Source organism: Meleagris gallopavo, chromosome 5 (assembly GCF_905368555.1).
Source record: "Meleagris gallopavo chromosome 5, MGAL_WU_HG_1.1, whole genome shotgun sequence".
NCBI lineage: Eukaryota > Metazoa > Chordata > Aves > Galliformes > Phasianidae > Meleagris > Meleagris gallopavo.
This window is the reverse complement of record NC_139408.1, coordinates 55,479,861-55,499,582: the sequence shown is the minus strand read 5'-3', so window position 1 is coordinate 55,499,582 and position 19,722 is coordinate 55,479,861. Positions and strand designations below refer to the sequence as shown.

Below are 19,722 nucleotides of genomic sequence, written 5' to 3'. Positions count from 1 at the left end.
TTGAGGTTGACAGTGTGACAGGGAAGCAAAGAGAAGCAATTGCGGGCTGAATGAGAGCCTTTTTCAGCCATACAGCAGCCTCCTCCTTAGCCCCTGAGAAAAAGAGGTAACAGATGCCGATAGCAAGAATCCCTAACAAAGTCCTAACTTTGATGCAGACAGAAGACAAAAAAACGCAAAAGATTGTCTCACTTCAGAAAACCTTGAATGGAGCACAAAGGAGGTGGCGGCGGGGGGAAATATCGCGGGGCTGGAAATGGCTGGGAGAGTTATGGAGCGACGGCGCTTTCAAGAAATATGTTGTTGTAAAGGTTTCAGATCTCCGTCATCTGCCAGTGTGGCACGGCGAGGCGCTGGGGCAAGTGGCTGCAGCCATGGGGGGCCGGCGCTTTGTTTGCGCTCCGCCGAGCCCCACGCTTGCACCTTTCCTCTTTTCTTCAGTAAATCCAATGATTTATATAAGGGATGGAAAATAATGGCTGGGGGAGTAAAAAGCTGCCCGGAGTGATTTTCTGATGGAGGGAAGCGAACAGGCCATGTGCAACACGAGTTTTCCTGTTCACTTGTGATATTTATCGCTGCTTCTTTTTTAAGCAAAAAAAAGCACTACCAGGGAGCTCGTCCATAGACTTTGGATATGACGTAACAACATTAAATTAAAAATAAATTAAAAAAAAAAAAGCCTTAAAGTAATAAAAATAATAATACCAGCTTTTGTTCGCTTCAAACTGATCCAGCCCTTTGGATGACATGAGCCCAACAGATTTCCTTTTCTCACTAAAATTGTGGCAGGAGCGCATTCATCACGGAAATGCAATATTGAGTGTGTGTGTACAGGGAGGATCTGCTCAGTGACGGGTTGCAGCACTACGCACAGCTCTTTGGCTGTGCTAAGCTGGCAGACCCCCCTGCCCAGCCTCGGCGCTGGATAAACCTCCTTTTACCCCGTGACTTCTGCAGCAATCCTACGGCATATGGATTAATAACTGCGGATGAAGTGGGCAGGTGAAATGTGCTGCCTCCTGCTTTCATCCATGCCGGTCACAGTCCTAATGTTATTTGTGTATGTTTGCATGGAGAAAGGGATGCTACAAGCCAGCGGCTTGCGTTTTTCTTCCCCTTCAACGTTAGCCTCGAATGAAAGGAAAAGAACAAATGTTTCTGCAGAGAGAGGGATTAGTGCTGATAGGACACCGTGCGAGCAGCCCGACGTGGACTTTTTAAAAGCTGGGCTGTGTTAGTGGCCTAATGGATTGATATGGTTTAGTCTTCAAATAGGTATTTAGAGAAAGGATAAAGCGCGAATAACGGAGAGATACGTTATTAAAACCAAGCTGTTGAAAGAATTATAAATTCACCACTCGTTCAAATAGGAAAGGAAAGCCCATGACATTTCCTTAAGGAGTAATGATAGTCTGCAGTGTCAATATGGCTTTGGTATCTACACATTAAAATGCTTCTATGCATAAGTCTCTATTTATGGGGTAATGGCATGCAACATTTCAACTGGGTATTTAAATGCTGCCTTTTCCCTCTTCATAATTGCAGCATTGGAGAGAACTAAATTAGTTATTTTTTGCCTCCAGTGTAATATTTGGCAAACTATTTTATTTTTTCAAATATTTTCATATATTTTTCCAATATATCTCCCTGACTCAGACTTTGTTTGCTAAGTTTCATGGCTGCGTTATACAAATTTTACATCTGCACTAAACAACAGCAGCATTTAATGCTGGAAGTTAAGATAGAAACGCTCTCAACTTACACTACAGTGGTGTTGTAGCAGTGTCGATGTGGCACCATAATTATAGTTCAAAAAGCAATTAAGATAAAAGCCAGCACAAAGCGATCAGCCAAGTACCAAGAGACCAAATTCTAAACAAAACAAAACTCTAATTTCAAGCTAAACAAACTTTTGGTGGTCCGTGTGAGCAACATTTGAATATTCATATATATGCATGCAAACACATAGAGGGTTTGGGCTTCAAAAACATTCCTATAGCAGCAAACTGAGTTGAAAACCTCCTGAATGACTCTTGAACCTCTTCAGCAACTCTCTGGGAGGTGTCTGTCCAGGTTTAGGCTGTGTATGAGCATAACTATACAAACAGACATGGACATACACGTGGACGTTTATGTCACATATCACACAGACACACAAACATTTGCAGGTAAATTCAATCTATTCACATAGGTATGGAGATATGGGCATATATATGTATTCATATACAAACATTCCAACCTGAACTTATGTTTTATTTCTCTTGCTCCTCTTCTGTAACTATTTCTATTGCAAACTCATTTGTATATTACAAAACTAACTGGAAGAAACTATAAAAGAGAATTATAACCCTGCCCTATGCATCTACAACAACTATGAACATTCCAGGAGGAAAGTGTCCTTTTCCACTCAATTCTGAGGGCAGACTGACTACAGAACTGAACGCAGAATCATAAAGCACAAACTGACTTCTGATTTATTCAGTTTTACGGAGTTTTCCATGAGGGAATACATTATGTCTTAACTAATGTTTTCCCTTAAAACATAAGTTTTGCTGAACCAATTAAATCGACCAACTAATCTTGCACACGAAACATTAAACAAGAATGAAGTGTCTGCAATTAGCAAAAAGCTTTGATGTGACTAAATATCTATCTCTCTGCATCGCCGATGTTGTGGGTTTGAGTCCCAGCTGATGTTAGTTGTGCTGAATGTGAATGTTTGCTATATGTTTCTGACCAGCTGAGTCTTGGAGCAGCAACACTGCTGGGTTCAGGGAGATGGAAAAGCAGATGTCAAACGCTGCTACCGGAAAGGATGTAATCTGAGTTAAAACATGGGTAAAAATGAGTAAGTAAAACACATATATATATGATAATATAGCCCTGAGGTTGTATTGTGTTGAAAAAAAAAAAACAACACATCATAGTTAATGATTTTAAAATTAAAGATAGTCTTGTGCTAGGCAAGAGGGCAAAAAGAGAAGCATGGATAGGTCTGAAAGGAGCCTAGAGTAGCTCAGCTCTGCCATCCAGGAGCAAATCCTGCTCCCATGCAACACCTCCCTCCTGGCAGCAGGGATTTCGGGAACCTGATACTCAGGACTTTCAGAAACTTTAGAGGCATGAGAAGCTGTGTGCAGAGGTGTGGCCTGGTAATTGCTTGCCCTTTTTTGTGCAAACATGAAAATAACTCTCTGGCCAGGCAGCTTGGGAAGCACTGGTGGGTGTGGGGGCAGGTGTGGGTGTTAGGAAGGCAGCGTGGGACAGGGGGCTGCTCAGACCTGCCCAGCAGCCAGTCTTGGGAATGTAATGGTTGCCTTGATTTTACCCTCCTACGTTGCTCTCAAGATGTTTTCCTTCAAGCTTGCAGCAATAGCCAGCTCAAATAGCTGGATACAGGAGCAAAAAAACACAAACTGGGGTCTCCCCACCTGCTGAGTGTGCTGACTAATAAACAACAGGCTTGGAGCTAGAGCTTGGAAGTGCCATACACTGTGAATAAACCACTCAATATTCACCAGGTGTGGGAGAGAGCTGAGGCTGTACATCACACAATCAATGAATGATTAAGTTTGGAAAACACCTCCAAAAACCAAGGCCAAACCTACACCGTCCCTCTGTGGATGCCCCTCAGTGCCACATCCCCATAGTACTTGAGCATCTCTCAGGGACACACTGAATTATTGTTTTACAGGATGGATGTTACAAGATGTTGGTGCAGTGGCTGCATTCCTCCTCCTCCCCTCTGCCTTCAAAAGTAGGTTTTTGGCCATCATACAGATCTACCACATTAGGCAGATGTTGTTATCTGTGCAGAGGAAGTGGACTCCAGCCTGATAACCCTCTCGAAATTGTCAGTTATATTTACATCATGATTCATTTTTAGAAATCAAAATAATTACAACTGATAAAAATGAATGAATCTGAGATGATATTTTGAAGGCTGGCTCATCTCCAAAGAAAACAAAAGTGATGGGGAGCTTATTGGTGTAACTCGGATAACTCCTGCTCCTGCTGCATTGCATTAGGTGCTTGCAGAAGATGCCTTGGGAGGCAGGTGGCAGCCCAAATCATTCCACTTGAGGAGACTGAAGGTCACTGCTGGCTTTGTTTTCAAGTTTAAAATAGTATTCCTGCTTCTTATTGCTCTGTCTCCAGACTGTGGTAGGGTCCAGAATTGCCATGGGGTGACAATGATGGAAGTGAAAGCTTGGGCATGCCTGCTCCAGCGTGGAGCCCAAAATTACCCAACTCAGCAGCGCGGTATCTGCAGCACAAAGGGAGCATCAATATGTAAAATGGTTTTCAAAGACTGGGAGGCTGGGACTGAAAGGAGGAGCTTCAAGAGGGCAAGCAGGAGGCAGATTTTTAGTGGAGCTGCCTGGCAGAGAATGGGGCTGGTTGGAGGGCAGACTGACCAACACAGAGGGCAGAGGGTGGCATCCCAGCTCAGCTGCAGACACACTGTTCCCTGCTGCAATGAGAGGCTCCACCGTGCTCTGGCCCCACTCTGCCCACCTACCAGGCCAAAAGTTTCTAGGGCACATGAAACAGTGCACTTGCACAGCCCGTGCTTCCTCTGAGATGCAATCTAAAATGGCAAGAGTATGTATAGGATAAGATGCCTCATTAGTTAACATCAATAATTCCTCTGAAATAATCATTTTTAACTCATTGCCAATTAAATTAAATTCATGTATGCGTGTAGTAACATTTGGGTCTCTGGGAGGAATTGGTGTTCAGTTAAAAGAGAAGCCAAACACCATTAAAACAGAAATGTACAGTGAGTGTGGTTGAATTCCACCTGTTCGTTCCAGATGTTTGCAGTGATTCACACATCTAAAGGCTCAGTAAATAGAACTAATGATGGTTCAGAATATCTTAATACCACTAGCTGCATCACTTAAAAACGAAGCTGCTTAAATAGGGTTATAAGGCATGCTGCTAAAAACTCTGCAGGGATAACATTGCCCTTATGAAAAACTACAGCTTGGATTTGCTTGAGGATCCAAGACTCAAGCGATTCTCCAGGGATCTGCCTTGGATTCCTGGTTTAGCAACGGGAGGAATCTATGGATTAGTAAGAAGAACAGAAAATGGAATACAAAAAGAAAGATGGATGCTGTGAATGAGTCATGGGTATCTTAAGAAGCCAAATATTACCCAGCACTCTGCTGCTCTTTATGCCATGGGCATGTTGTTGCACATCTATATGTCCATGCAAGGATAGCTATTCAAACCGCACGTCTGTCTTTTTGCACAGGGAAGATGAATTTCTCCTTTTTCATAGCCATACTGACTTCAAATACTTTGTGAACTTTATTTATTACAGGGCTCAATTGTGTGTTCACGCTACACGTAGATACCACCATAGAAGGGCAGCACTGCAACTTCCTTACACAGAAATGCTTCCCAATAGTTAAAGATCATGCTCTGAGATAAATCCAGCTGCCAACAAATCAGGACTTGTAGAAATTCCCCACAGCTAATGGAAAGTCATTAAAAGCAGCTTTTCCCCCACCCTGGGAACTAGGGAATGAAGCTGAGATTCCTACAGATTGGTGCCCTATGTCCTTGGTCCCTTTCCCATTTGGTCTCTTTTGCATTCCCCATGTATGCAGTATGGATGCTCCCCAGATTTCCCAGTCTTTGTAAGAATTGTGTTCCCCCATCTAGATGGTTAAAACTGGGCCACAGATTTACAAATAGTGAGTCTTGTGGGGGGAAGGCACAGCATTGCTTTTGGCAAGGTGACTAAACTGAGGTGACTGGTATCTGGGGTCAGAGGTGAGTTTTGGTGGGCACCACTTCCAGAACAGAGAACTCTCTGCTGAGAAAACCTTTGGGCTTTGGGTGTAGCTGTAGAGTGAGTCAGTTTTAAAACATTTCTCATCAAAGAGCATCTCTGGATTAAAAATATTTTGTGATTCACAGTTTCTGGAAATGCATAGGTAGAAGTAAAGAAAGCCATAACTCCACGATGGCAACAATGCCAAAGGTCTTCACCACAATAATCATAGGCTTTTTCTTTGTAGGATCTCCTACTGCTAAAAGAAAGGAGCTAAATACCCAAAGCCAGATGTCACCAATATGTTGGGCCAGGAGGATTTCATGAGAGGCACCTCAGCCGTCCCCTGCCTTAGGGCAGGATTAGTGCTAGCTAATCATTCCTAGTATATATTTCTACTGACTGTTCTTAAATGCCATCCACAGGACCCTTGGACACTGGTTAATTTAGCATTGTTCTTAATGCAAAATAGAGTATTTTGCCAGCATGATTTCTCATGTGCTGCTGATGATGTTCTCATGGGGCAACCTATAGCTGGACAGTAGGGTGGTGGCACCTCGGTGGCAGCTGCCATGAACACTCTGGGCATAGTGGAGGGGGTTACATTCCCTCCCTGCCCGCTTCCTCCGCTCCCTCACACACAGAACATTTCCTCAGGCTGTGCACAGGGACCAGGATTTGGGCCTTAATTAATAGGATTATTTCTTATGAATTCCTTCTTCCATTTTTTTCCTAAGTTGTTTTATAAGAGCGGTAGGTTTGGCTTCCCTCTGTTAAAACATCAGCATTGTGCTTGTGGGGCTAGGGATGTGGCAAATAGCTACTGCTTTCCTGTTAGTACTGGCAAATATAGGGCATATCCTCAAGCTATGAGAGGCAGAGGATGGTGTGTTACCACTCCCCTTAGCTGATAAATGAAGGTAGTCCCATTGCTATGATACATCTTCTATACATTGAGGAGGCCCCTGAGCACTCGGTATTCCTGGAGAAAGCAAGAAGTGACCCCAGTATTGCACCCAGAGGGTGGTTTGTGTGCACAAAGTTTCCTTGCAAATAGGATTTGCCAAAAAGTTTGAAAATGTCAGTTGAGCAGAGTACTGACTCAAGCCAAGGAGGTACTGAGTATCTTTGCTGTCACTCTAGCCTCAGAATCTTTTTTCTTCATTATTGTAAAACAGCCTTTCATGTGATTTCTCTATGTAACTGATAATGTTCTTGAGCTTGCATTTCAGAGGAAAGGTTATTTTTGAAAAGATTAAAGAAAATTCTTATCAATCTACATGCTTGTTGTAGGAATGCCAACTCTCTTATAAGTGGAGGCCCATCCATGCCTTTATTTCGATGTAAAAAAACTCCTGGCCAGCACCTACAACACATAAAAGGTATTGAAAGCAGAACTTGATCTCATCTCACTCTGAAGACAGCAGGGCCTTTCTCCTCCAGGATAAATCCTAAACAAACCCTCTTCTTGGGCCTAGCTTTACTGGCAGCTTCAGCAACAAGAGATAAACTTCAGCCTATGTTTCCTCTCCAAGCTTAGTTGTTCAGAACTTTCTTTCTCCAGGCTTGAGTCAGTACCCTGCAAGAAGCAATTATCAAAGTGATAATGTGACTGGGGATGATCAAACACCCCTTTTGATACTGTGCAGTGCTATCACGGCAAACTTCAGTGGTTTGATCACAGCTCAGAAAGAAGAAAAGGTACTCATCCAAAAGAGCCTTTGAGTCCATCTCCCATTATAAGCAACTCTTGATAAAATGAAATAGAGGAGTGACAAAAATTATGCCTAAAAAGCTTGGATCATTGATCAGGAGCAACCAGACCAGTTGACTTGCTCTTTGTGAAACGTTTGGAAAGGGGTTATCTTGACTGTTCATGAAGGTCTAGTAGAACCTTTTCCACTCTGTGATCATTGGTAGGAGGAGTCTCAGATCTTAGAAGTTCATTCAGAACAGATGTATCCCGTGTCCCAAATCACCTCAAGGACAAAATTCAGTAATTAGAGAAAGCCTACCACTACTTATTTACTTAATCAGAAAATACAACGTCAGGTTCACCACAGGATCAGTAAAGGGATTGAGATGTGGTACAGTAAAGATCATTCACCAGAAACATCACGCAGCGACATCTACCCTAGTGTGAATGCAAAAGGAGTTTGGGCAGTGGCTATGGGTTATTGCTACGGGGCATGCTGTCGATCCATAGCAAAGGTAGTATGGCAAAAGGGAAAAACTCTAAACCTGCTGAAGGGACAAGACATAGATTTCCTGTAATTAGTACCTGATGCCCATTGATTTTTGAAAGAGCAGCTCTTTAAAATAAGAGCAGATTGCACAGTGGTCACAGTGGCCCAGAGAAACGCTCCTGAGATCTCGGGTCTGCTTCAGGAACAGATAACAGTGACACCATCACAGCGTTTAGCAGTATTGACGTGTGCATGCAATGGACCAGGAACCACATCTAAAAGCCCGTTCTACTTCAGACCAATTTGTGTAAATAGACGCAAGCATTTCTAAGGTTTGATTGACTGAAGTCAGTGAGAAAGTCTCTGCTGACTACACTGGGCTCCAGATAAGGTTCTTCAGTTCAGTAGCTTCCAAAATGCATCTGCTTTTCTGATTTAGTGCTGTTGTTTGATGCAGGTCAAAACCAAATGAGCCTTAATTAGCTTCAAACTGAGTTCCCATGTTTACAACGTACCGCTTTATGTTGCTGTATTAATTTAGGTATATATGTTATCAGTCATCTGTGAACTTTGGCTTTTCTGAGAACGCCTGTTTGTCTCACAGCCTCTCCCTGACTGCAGTGCAGTATTGCTCAATTCTAGAATAATCAAAGGTGCACTAAAAATAGAGGAAATTCTTGTATATCAGGGCAAAAAAGAATGCACACAACTTCTTTGCTCACTGATGCAACCAAAACACCCAGGAGTTATTATAATGTGCATTCCCTTGACAGAGACTTTTATTTCATGCAAATTACTATGATTAAGATTCGAATACTTTTTTTCCATTTTCGCACATTACTTAATCAATGTGAAGTACTGTGTAAAAATTGCATCTCTTCGTAACAGTGATTTTGACCAAGTCAAGTGTTGCTGCTAGAATCCTAATCCAGACTTGTGATTCAATTATCATTTAGAGACTTTCTAAATTCAAATTAAGTTTACAAAAAAGAAAAAAAAAAAAACCCAACCACCCCAATATCAATATGGATCATTTGTAGGTTTTATCAAAACAGCTTTGTGCTGCAAGGGAATGTAAAGCACGTTGGATTCTTTCTGTCTCATGCACTTCTTTAATTTAACATGAAAAATATACAGTGCTGCATGGAATCTGAGCATTAAAATGTATACCATGGGACACTTCTTGTTTGTATTTTATAGTCAGTGACCCTGAGAGCTTATGAGAATATTTAAGCTCTGGATGTAGGCATCTGATTGAATCAATCACATTACCACAACTTTATGGGTTACCACTCACTAGGAACACACTGGTTTTCAATTATACCCATGCAGTCATATGGACCGTTTCAATCTTTTGACTGTTTCGATCATGGTTTTTTGGAACAAATTCACTGTGGGCTGTTCAGTGTGATAAGATCAGTAATGACCATGATGTTGGTCTGGCCCCTTACATATCCATGTATTTGGCATTGAAACTCCTTCCTTAAAGGCAGCGATGCTGGTAGAACTGGAATAAACACTTTTTTGGGGAAAAAATCCCAGAGCTACTTGATATAAAAAGACCAGTTGGAGAAGAAGTCGCTATATCCTTTGGCCCCAGAGATGACACAATCCATTCTGGAGCACTTTAGCCTGGAATTCATAATGTAAAGCCTTTGGATTGCAGAGGCTGGCTAGAAAATTACATTTTCATTAATATTTTGACTAATTATTCTCCTACAGTCAGCTAGAAGGGTTACCTGGTCTCTTAAATCTGCTATGTATCTAGTATGCTAGCAATTTCCCTTCCTTTTCATTCCTCACAGGACAGAAATTAGACATTGTCATTCCATATTATTTGCGACATGTTGACATTATAATTTAAAAGGATGCAGCAGTTCTGAACAGCTGGAGAGTAATCCTGAACAATCCTTGACAGTTTCCTTTGGAGGATGAACACCCCTCCCTGGAGAACTGTACAGTCTCTTATTTTAAACTAACAGCTAATTTTAGACAGTTTGCCCTCTTAGAAATGCACGCCACAGAGACTTCTCTACATGGCGAACAGCAGTGACCAGAGATAAGCACCCACACAGAAAAAGAGAGCTCTAAAATAGATTTTTCCTCTTCTAGGAGACATGACTTGTTTGCAGTATTGCCTGATGGAGCTGAGGAGAGACTCTCATGGCTGACATAGCCCTCCCTCGCGCTGTGCTGGGCTGAAAGCTTTGTGGATACAGCAGATACTTTGAGGCTGCTGTAGCTTATTTCTCAGAGATATGGGGGGGGATTTCATTAAGCAGAGGGGATTTTTCCCCCCAGCCCATAATGTTCAGCACAGTGTGCACAAAACCTCTTGCTACCAGAAGGGAGCAGGGAGCAATTTGCAGCAGGGTTACGTGCCACCTCTCTCAGAGGTCTTGGTTGGAATGATGTGGTGATGCAGTGGCACAGCTGCCCAGGGAGTGGTGGGGTCACCATCCCTGAAGGTGAAAGGTGGAGATGTGGCACTGAGGGACTTGGGGTTGGGCTTGAGGGTCTTAGTGGTCCTTTCCAACTGTAATGATTCTATGATATCAAGCAGCATGGGGCACGAGTCAGCAAACACCTTGTGTAAGAGGGAAACCAACTTCATCCAGCCTTGTCTTGTGCATGATTGAGAAATGAGAGGGTGAGTTGTGGGGCATCTCCTGCAGGAGGAGGGGAAGCCACTGTTTGCCATGCAGAGCCCTATCTCCTGCCCTTCTGCACTGGTTCAAACACCTGAACCAAAGCACTCTCATCCCTAGCTAGAATTGTCTTGGCTTCTTTATTTTCTGATTCCCAGGGAAATCCTAACCTCACATCATGATGTTCCTGGGACATCCCAAAAAAATTTATGCTGTTTTCAGGTCAGTCATCAGGCAGGAGACCCTTTCGCCAGGTCTGAGGTTGTTTTGCCTTTAGGTTAAGGATGGAAACAAACTGCTGAAGCAACTACGATTTGTGTGCCACACTACCTGAAGAGGAGCAGATCCATCTCACAGAAGGCATTGAAAGGGAAAGCAAGAAAAAGTCCTCAAAAATCACAACCAAATTGGTTTTCTATTGTCAGAGGAGCTGGGGGCACTGCCAACACAGAAGAGAAGCTCACCTGAAAAGCTAGCTCATGCTCTGCAGCTCTTATCTCTCCTGGGTATAAGAGCAAGAGCAGAAAAGTACTAAAGAACCAAACCTTTCTGTGCCATGAATGGAGCCGGAGCCCACTTTGAAGTGTGAGATCTGCATTGTGTTCAACTGCATTTCTACACGCATACATGAGTGTAGTCAGAGGTCTGAGCACTAACTCTTGCTCTACTGGGACGTGGAAAGGATCTGATGGGCGTTTGGTGCAGCCTTTCATCAACATAACCTGCTGCACATCTCTTCTGGGGAGATTTAGGTTGAATATAAAAAAAGTGGGTTTTTTTTGTTTTTTTTTTTGTTTTTTTGTTTTTTTTTTTTTTTTAATATATACACACTATGGGTGGTGAGGCATGGGCACAGGTTGCCTAGAGAAGTGGTGGTGCCCCATCCCTGGAGCCACCCAAGGTCAGGCTGGATGGGTCTGAGCACTGATGGAGCTGTGGATGTCCCGATTCACTGCAGGGGAGTTGGACCAGATGGCCTTTAGTGGCTCCTTCCAATTCAACTGATTCTCTGAATCTGGGGTCAGGATGCCCTTTCTTAAATATTGCTGGCTGCAGAATAACAGTGTCTGGAGTTAGGGTATGCCAGGTGCTGCACCCCATGAAGTCAAGGGGAAATTCATTATGGGTTTCAAGGACAGCACATTGAGGGCCCTCCTTCAGCTGTCATTCAGGAATTTGCCTTGTGGTTCTTACCCTTTAAATATTTCTAGCAAAACAGGATGGGGCTCCAAAGAGGAGTGTCTGGCAGAAGAGTTCCCAGTTTTGATTTCCCTAATTAAAAACAAGTCCTCTCAACTCTCAAAGCTCTAATCTGAGCATAATACATTTCAAGACCAGAATGCTTTCTTTGCATTTAGAGCAAGAGTTTAGAGCAACAAGCTTAAAAACATATTTTTATTGTGTTTTTTTTTTTTTTTAAAACAGTTGCACCCTATTTATTCTGCAATTGGAGGGGCCAATAAGCCAAGAAAACCCCAAGAACATACGGATATTGAATGGACTGATACAAATCTACTACAGCAAGATTTATGTTGAGGCAACTTGGTCTTTGCTATTCCTGAAGAAGCATTTGCAGGATGCAGACCCTCAGCATAGCATGTGGAGGAGCTGAACAGGTAATGTGCCAGTGCTGTGCCTTGAGGCCCACAGGGATGGAGATGAAGCTGAATGAACACTTGTCTGTATGCAGGCAGTCGAATGCATTTTGAAAGCGTGTGTGCCAGAGCTGAAGAGCCTACAGGACCCAGGTGTTTACACCTGATAAAAAGCCAAGACAAGTGCTGTGAGTGTAGGAATCTGAAGAGAAGGCAGGACTCAATCTCTTTCCTTGAATGATTCCTGGCCCCACAAAAGCAGAATCAGAACAGTATTTCCCATTGAGAACCGGATCCTCTAGCTAAGGGAGAAGCTCACAAGCAATTGTATGTACCCAGGACATGGGACTGAAAGGGTCAGTGAAGCCAACTTTTTTTTTTATTATTATTATTATTATTTTTTTTTTTAAGGTCCTTCAAACTTGCTTTCAAGCAGAAGCTAGAAATGCAAACTCTACCACTTTCCTCCACAGAAGATTAAGATGAAGTACAATAAAATAGCTCAATAGAATTTTAAAACCTTGATATCCCTATTGATTTTCCATGGAAAGCAGACAGTGATGAACAGTAATATTACAGTGCCCTCAGGTCAGTGTTCTTGTACTGAGATGCAGAATGTATCTAAATAAAATCTAGTTTTACTAGAAACTGTGCTCTGGACCACATTTCACCTATATCCAAAATGGTCTCTCAGATCAGCTCACCACTACATTACCCTTCCTATTGTATCTCAAAGTATGAGATTACTGCTGATATGTTTAATGTCTTCTAATGTAAATCCAAGAGACACGTTGGGAACCCTCAACCAACCTAAGGCTTGCTCTGCAGATGAGATCAGAATCCACCTCTAAATTCACACAGCTCTATGTAAAATTTTCCTAGGACAGCCTGATGGAGAGAAGTCAAAGGCATTGGATGGAAGAAGGGTTAATGGAAGACATAAGAAATTCCCTAACTGAGAGTTCTTGAACCACAACTCCTCTCCTCATGTCCAGAAGATCTCCTGGAACCTCTCTCCACTTGACTGGTGGCCTCCAAGAACCAATGGACCCCGAGAGAGATTAAGTAGAGCAGGTTGATGTCACGAGTCATGTTCCTGCATCAAGTTGATGACGTGGTTCAGCTGCTGGTTAAGCTTTACATGTGTGTAATATCTGTATGTCCAGTTAAAGGCATGGGCAATGTTGGCTCCCAATAACTGCAAACCAAGGCTGGTGCTTTTTGTGAAGGAAAAGTGTTTATCCCCTCATAGCCTCAAGTGTTCCCTATAGATAGGCATCTCTTTGCCTGTAGAAGTACATCCTAACACACCTTTCAAAGGTGAAGTACTCCCCTGACTTGCTTTGTCCACTGGCAACCCCTTCCAAGGACAGAAAGAAAACCAACAAACCCTCCTTATTTTCCTCCTCCCTTGCACATTTTCAGTTAAAATAGATTTGGGCAAGCTACGCTGAATGTGCCTCAAATCTCTTTGCATGGTTAAAGTTGATTAATTGGGGTCAGAAGTGAAAATTAAATAATGGCAACAGCTAATGAAATACAGATAGCTTCTCCCAGGCCTTGCAGATGATGGAGCATGAGCTGAGATGCCTGAACTGGTTCTGCCTCCTTCACCTTGGGTTAAACAAGTCAAAAGCAAAGCTGGGTGTTGGGGGGGAGGGTTTGGCCTCAAAGTAATATGTATATAATCCTCAAGATAATCAATTTCTTACAGATGCTTTGTAAACTTTCGTGTTCAAGAACGCAAGCCATAGTACTTTCTAAATCCCTAGGGGTTATACTTGATATCCATTTGTTATTTCCTAATGCTATTCAGTCTTTTTTCTCCCTGTTTTTTCCTGAAGCTTGCAGCAATAAGCCTGGGACTTAGTCAACAGCCACCACTGCTTTTGCCATTCCGCAGTGAACTTTGTGCGCGTTTCCATATTCCTTTTCTTACACTCCTGATAAAAGCATTATCAGGGAAATTCAAAAGCAAGCAGAAAACTGGCATAGCTAATTTAGGCTAATTAGTATGGCAGAAGCTGAGTCTTGTACTTCAGAGGTTCCCATGCCCTCCCATGTCTCCACCTGATCGCCTTGTCCAGCAGCAAACCCAGGAGGCAGCTCCAATTATATCATAACCTCTTCAAACACCAAGCCACTCAAGCTAATTTTATCCTATTAAACAGACTGAAGGATTCAGAAGAAAGGTTCTCCCCCAAAAGCTTCAATTACCAGTGTCCCTGATTACCATCTTTACAATCCTATATGCTACAGTTAAATACTTTTTTGCTTAGTGTTGCTTTCTTGATTTAGATGAAAAGCAAGTATTAAGAGCATGTCTTTTCAACTCAAGCAAGTGACATTCATAATAAAAAAAAAAAAAAGAACCTCTCTTGTTATTAGTGGGTTTAATCAAAGTCAAGTTTAGAACCATTCAAAGACAATGTAATTGGGGAAATGTAAACAACCTCTCACATCTGGTGGCATTTAAAGCAGCCAAAGGTAACTGCCAGTAACAGCAGCATTAGCCAAACTATTAGGTCTAGAAGAAAAATAAAATAAAGAAAACAGCAGGACCCCCCCCCAAAGCAAGGAAATGTCAAATGGTGCTTTGCATAAATCTCATAGCACTAAGCAGCAATAAAATAGGTTCCAAGGTACTGAGCTGATCCACCCTTCCTTGCAGCAGCACACAGTGAACATTGGCCTTGAGGAGGCAGTGATGCCCGACCAAAAGCACTCACCTGTGTCACAGAGATGCCTGGGCCCAGGGCAGCTCCAACCCTTCCTCCCTCTGCTCCACGCTTAGGGGTGACCTGTCCCAGTGTTCCTTCCCTGCTGGCTGTACCCATGGGAACAGGGAGCTGCTTGGACCTTGCTGGTTTTTGGCCATCACCTCCTATGAGGGGGCTGCAATCTTGACCGACGACTCCAGGTGCTGCTGTAATTCAAATCATAGTTGTAGGATCCAGAGGGAAAGAAAAGATGTTACCTGAGCATTAAACTAGCCCTCTCCTGAGGACTGAACTTAGGACAAGCTCAGGTGGCAGCATTTATATAGAAACAACAGGAGGAAATGGATCACTTGGGAAACCCAGTAGCGTGAGTCATAGCAAAAGCACATTTCTTTCTTTAAAAAAAAAAAAAACACCAAAAACACTAACAAACTTATTCTTTCCATCCCCAAATGGACTAATTTTGCTTGTTCCTAATTTTGCAATTGGTTTAAGCACACTCATGGCTGTTAATATTCATGTTTTCTTTCAGCATCGCCCCATCCTGTGAGCTCCCAGTCCTTCACCACCTGCAGGTATTTGGGGGCTGGATTTCATTTCGGATCTGCTCACCCTTGCAGCTGAAAATGAGCATTTTTCTTTCTCTCTAGAAACAAACAAACAAACAATTTCTGTCATTTAGCAGAAGCAGAATGGGTTTCACCCAATTGCCCGCTCTTTGGGCGATATGGAAATGCTATTGTTTGGGGACAATGATTCTCATGTAAATGAAACAATAGCTAAACAAGAATGCTCCCTATCTCTGTTTGGGCCAATTTTCTTAATGTTTCAGCACAGCTTAATCTGTTGGCAGAAGTGTTTAGGCCCATTAACAGCTAAAGTCACAGAGTCCACAACTCACCCCGCTGACAGTAAACAAGGAATTTGAGGAATGGCCTTTAAACAATGGCTAAGCCACAAACCATTTTGCCTTCAAATGCTCTGAAAGGCATATAGGCTGATGATTTTCTTCCTTGGGTTACAGCAGTTTGAAAGCTCAGCTTCCCTCTCTAAGTCCCCAGCACCCTCCAGGCTTGGGTTACAGCTGTTTTATTTGCCTTTCCAGCCCCACAGCTGTGGGATTGGTTATGCAGGTGTGTTCCCGACAGATGAGTCATTCCAGGGCTTCGTATTATTTATTTATATTGACCAACACTGCCCAAACATAAGGCTAGGAGATGCTCTTTGCCCTGCAGGGCAGGTTTCTGGATCTAATTTTGCTCAGGGAACACTGCATGTAGGTTCTTCTCTAACAGTGCTATGGGCAAACAGAGAAAATTGGACCTAAGGGAGAGAAATAAATGGTAACTGCCAAAAAAAAGGGAAGTGTTAAATACAACCTGTGAGGCTTGTGTCTTGCTTGCAGGGCTATGGGAAGGGGATGATATGGGTGCTCTCCCATGTTTTCTGCTTAGGAGTTTGATGGGTTTGGTCCCTTTGTATCCCACTAACTGAATGGCATCAGATGTACCCCCTTCTCACATGGCAGGTGACCACAAGTCAGAAGAGGATGTGGATGCCTTTTTGTGTGAAGTTCTTTGGAAAACACAACTCTGAAAATGAAGCCAATGCTATGATGTCAGTTCCGTTCATCTTCCGTGTGCTTTTCCCGGGCTGAGCTAGAGGCTGCACCAAGCAGAGATGTTAAGAGCAACATATTACAGACACTGCTGTTGTGTCCTGACCATCACCATCTCCCACCCAAACTGCCCTTGCCTGCTCTCTAGCCACAAGCCAGTGGCGAAAACAGAAGCAAAATCTTCTATCTGAGGCTCAAACCAAGCTCTCTTACACCTGACCCAAAGACCATCCAAAGCAACGCACTGGGCAAGCCAGTGCTACTCCCAGTGGCGTGTTCCCAGATAAACTGGGAGTGCTATGCTGAGCTTCTGGTGAGATTTTTCTACTGGTTGTTCTGTGGAGAATCCACAGAACAGGGAGAGATGTCCAAGGTCAGACAGGATGGGGCTCTGAGCACCTGATGGAGCTGTAGGTGCCCCTATTCACTGCAAGGAATGTGACCAGGTGGCCTTTAAATGTCCCTTCTGACTCCAATGATTCTATGATTCTCTGAAGTTATGATGGATGAGCAGAGCAGGTAATGAAGTGCTCTTTGGCTACACTTGTAAATACTCTTTACTTGGACTTCCTCAGGCTGTATCCAAACTATAATGTATTCACCAATCCTTGGATCATCCATCAGCATTAGTAGGAAACGTGAGAGAAAGAAGAAAAAGAGAGATGGGTAGGAAAGCAGTGTTACACACCAACCTGCATCCAGCTGCACAGCAGGGCTCTGTGGTGGAGCTCATAAATTCTCTGCGTGTGACCTTCACTGACATGAAGAGGAAAGGGGAACACAAGCATACCCCTGTTCAGCAGCAGATTGAAAGGTCTTTTCCCAAAATTGTTAGATGCTGATTCAAAGTTTTCCCTAGTAAATCAGTTCTGTAGCATAAAGATTCTAGATTTTATTGAAATAAAATTTAATAAAAGCCATAAAATAAAAAAAAAAAAAACAGATTGTGGGAAAACTTTTGTGTTTTATGGTATCATTTTTTAAAATAAATCCTTCATCGTCTCAGGGCAGCTTTTAAATCTGAATACTGGTATCAGGTGCTCAGCCTAATGGAGTTAGTTCTCCTTTTCAACCTTGTTTCACTGGTATCTTCAAACTACCATGGTTACAAGGGCACTGTTGCTAGTTGTTCATTCAGTGGGGAGGAGAGAGGGCTGTAAGGCAGGTGGCACACGGGAGCATACCCAGTGTGCTGCTGCTTTCCCAATGCACCACCATGCCTCTCTGCTGTTGTGTTGCCCAAGAAAGGAGCTCCCTGTGCCCTACACAAGCGTTTAGTGATGATTCCTGCTCCTCCCTAACTTCACATTTGAGCTGATGTGAATGGATGGAGAGGCAGGGCATGAATTAAATGAATGGGAGCTCAGAACACCAGGACAATAACTAAGAATTTAACATGGATCAGATGCCTTTAGCAGAGTGCTTTTGCAAGCGCAGTGATGAGTGCTGCCAGAAGAGCACGACAGACAGCAGCACTCCATAAAATCCCCTTTTTACTGGACTGAAAACTTTTCCTTAGTGTTAATGTACTAAGAACTCCTTATAATTCCCAAAATACCTACCTGAAACACTCCCTGGAAAACAAATAGTTTCCCCAGAAACCAAGCCTTTTGCTCTATAAGGGACAGCATCAAAGAGGAGATCCAACTAAATTTTAAAGAGAAGAGAGGCATAAAACTCACATCAAACTCTTTGAATTTCTTGCCTATTTCTGACAGACCTGAAAATAATTTGGAAAAGTTTTCCCTAACCAATTAACCAATACTGCAGCAGGAAAAAAAAGCAAACGCACGTACCTGTATGTATAGAGAACCACAGGACTGTAGACTGTCATGAGTTGGAAGGGACACATAAGGATTATCAAGTCCAACTCTGGGCTCCACAGATATATACACATATATACACACAAATAAAGTGCTTACAATAAATCAGGTCACATAGAATTATAGAACCATAGAATGCTTGGAAGGGTCCTCAAAGATCCTCTAGTTCCAACCCCAGGTTTATAGAAGCCTGATTTAAACCTATAAATTGAAGGACTTTGGTCAGAGATGTTGAATGAATTACAAAAATTAGAAGTGTTACAGTTATTGGAGAGGGACAGACAAGTAAAATTTGAAGTGTACTGAGCCTATAAGGAGCCTGATGCAGTAGCTGATTTGGAAGTTTTCACTCCTATTATGGAAAGTCAAAAGATTTTGTAGTACTCCTTTATGAAGGATATTTTGTTGACTAAATATTTCTTCTTGAGGTGGATTTTTCAGATTGAAAGTGTTCTCAACACTCACAACATAGTCCCACTTAAACAGAGCTTGTACCCATAAATATTAAAGAACTATTAAGATCACAGAATCACAGAATAGATGGGGTTGGAAAGGGCCTCAATGATCGTGAATCTCCAACCCACAAGCCAGGTTGGACCCAATGTTCCTATGAGACCCAGTTACCTTTAGGTGTGCAGATGTCCCATCACAAAACAAGGGAACATAGAATCGTAGAAACATAGAATCAATTGAGATGGAAAAGACCCTTAAAGGCCCTCTGGCCCAACCCCCCTGCAGTGAACAGGGACACCCACAGCTCCATCAGGAGCTCAGGGCCCAGACAGCCTGACCTTGGATGTCTCCAAGGATGGGGCATCAGCACCTCTATGGGCAGCCTGTGCCAGTGCCTCACCACCCTTATTATAAAAAACTTTTTCCTTATATCCAACCTAATTCTCCCTTTTTTAGTTGGAAACCATTTCCCCTTCTTCTGTCACAGCAGACCCTGCTTTAGGGATGATGGCACTGTGGCAAAGTGAGATATGAGCTTGAAACACACCTCTATGGGGAGGGAGTGGCATCCCAACCAGAAAGCTTTGGAGCTTGCCAAGTTCTCCATGGGGTGTTAGGAGCTTCTTTTTAGCTCCCTCCAACCAACCACTCAAACTTTGCAAGCACAAATATTCACCCCAAAGTGAGCGTGGCATGAATCAAGCAATAAAAGTTAATCGGCATCATTAAATCTGTCAAACCAGCAGGTTATTAAAATTACCACTATTCACTCTGAAAATGGGAACAAAAAATTATGCTCCAGCTTTCTGAGCCTGTTTGTCTTGTTTTCCCACATTGCTTATGAATTACTGCAGTATATTACAATGTCCTCTATCCATCTTCATTAGC

General features: G+C 42.8%; 1 long non-coding RNA gene across 11 annotated transcripts in view; it reads right to left on the bottom strand.

Annotated features, from left to right (window-relative positions):
* Positions 1–19,722, bottom strand: part of LOC104911281 (uncharacterized) — a 108,516-nt gene that overhangs the window by 23,745 nt on the left and 65,049 nt on the right. For 10 of the 11 annotated variants that reach the window (XR_014883799.1, XR_014883806.1, XR_014883802.1 and 7 more), the window contains exon 7: positions 14,950–15,146. This is a non-coding gene — a long non-coding RNA (uncharacterized LOC104911281). The remainder of the gene's footprint in view (positions 1–14,949; positions 15,147–19,722) is intronic. The other variant, XR_014883807.1, reaches the window with a different exon arrangement.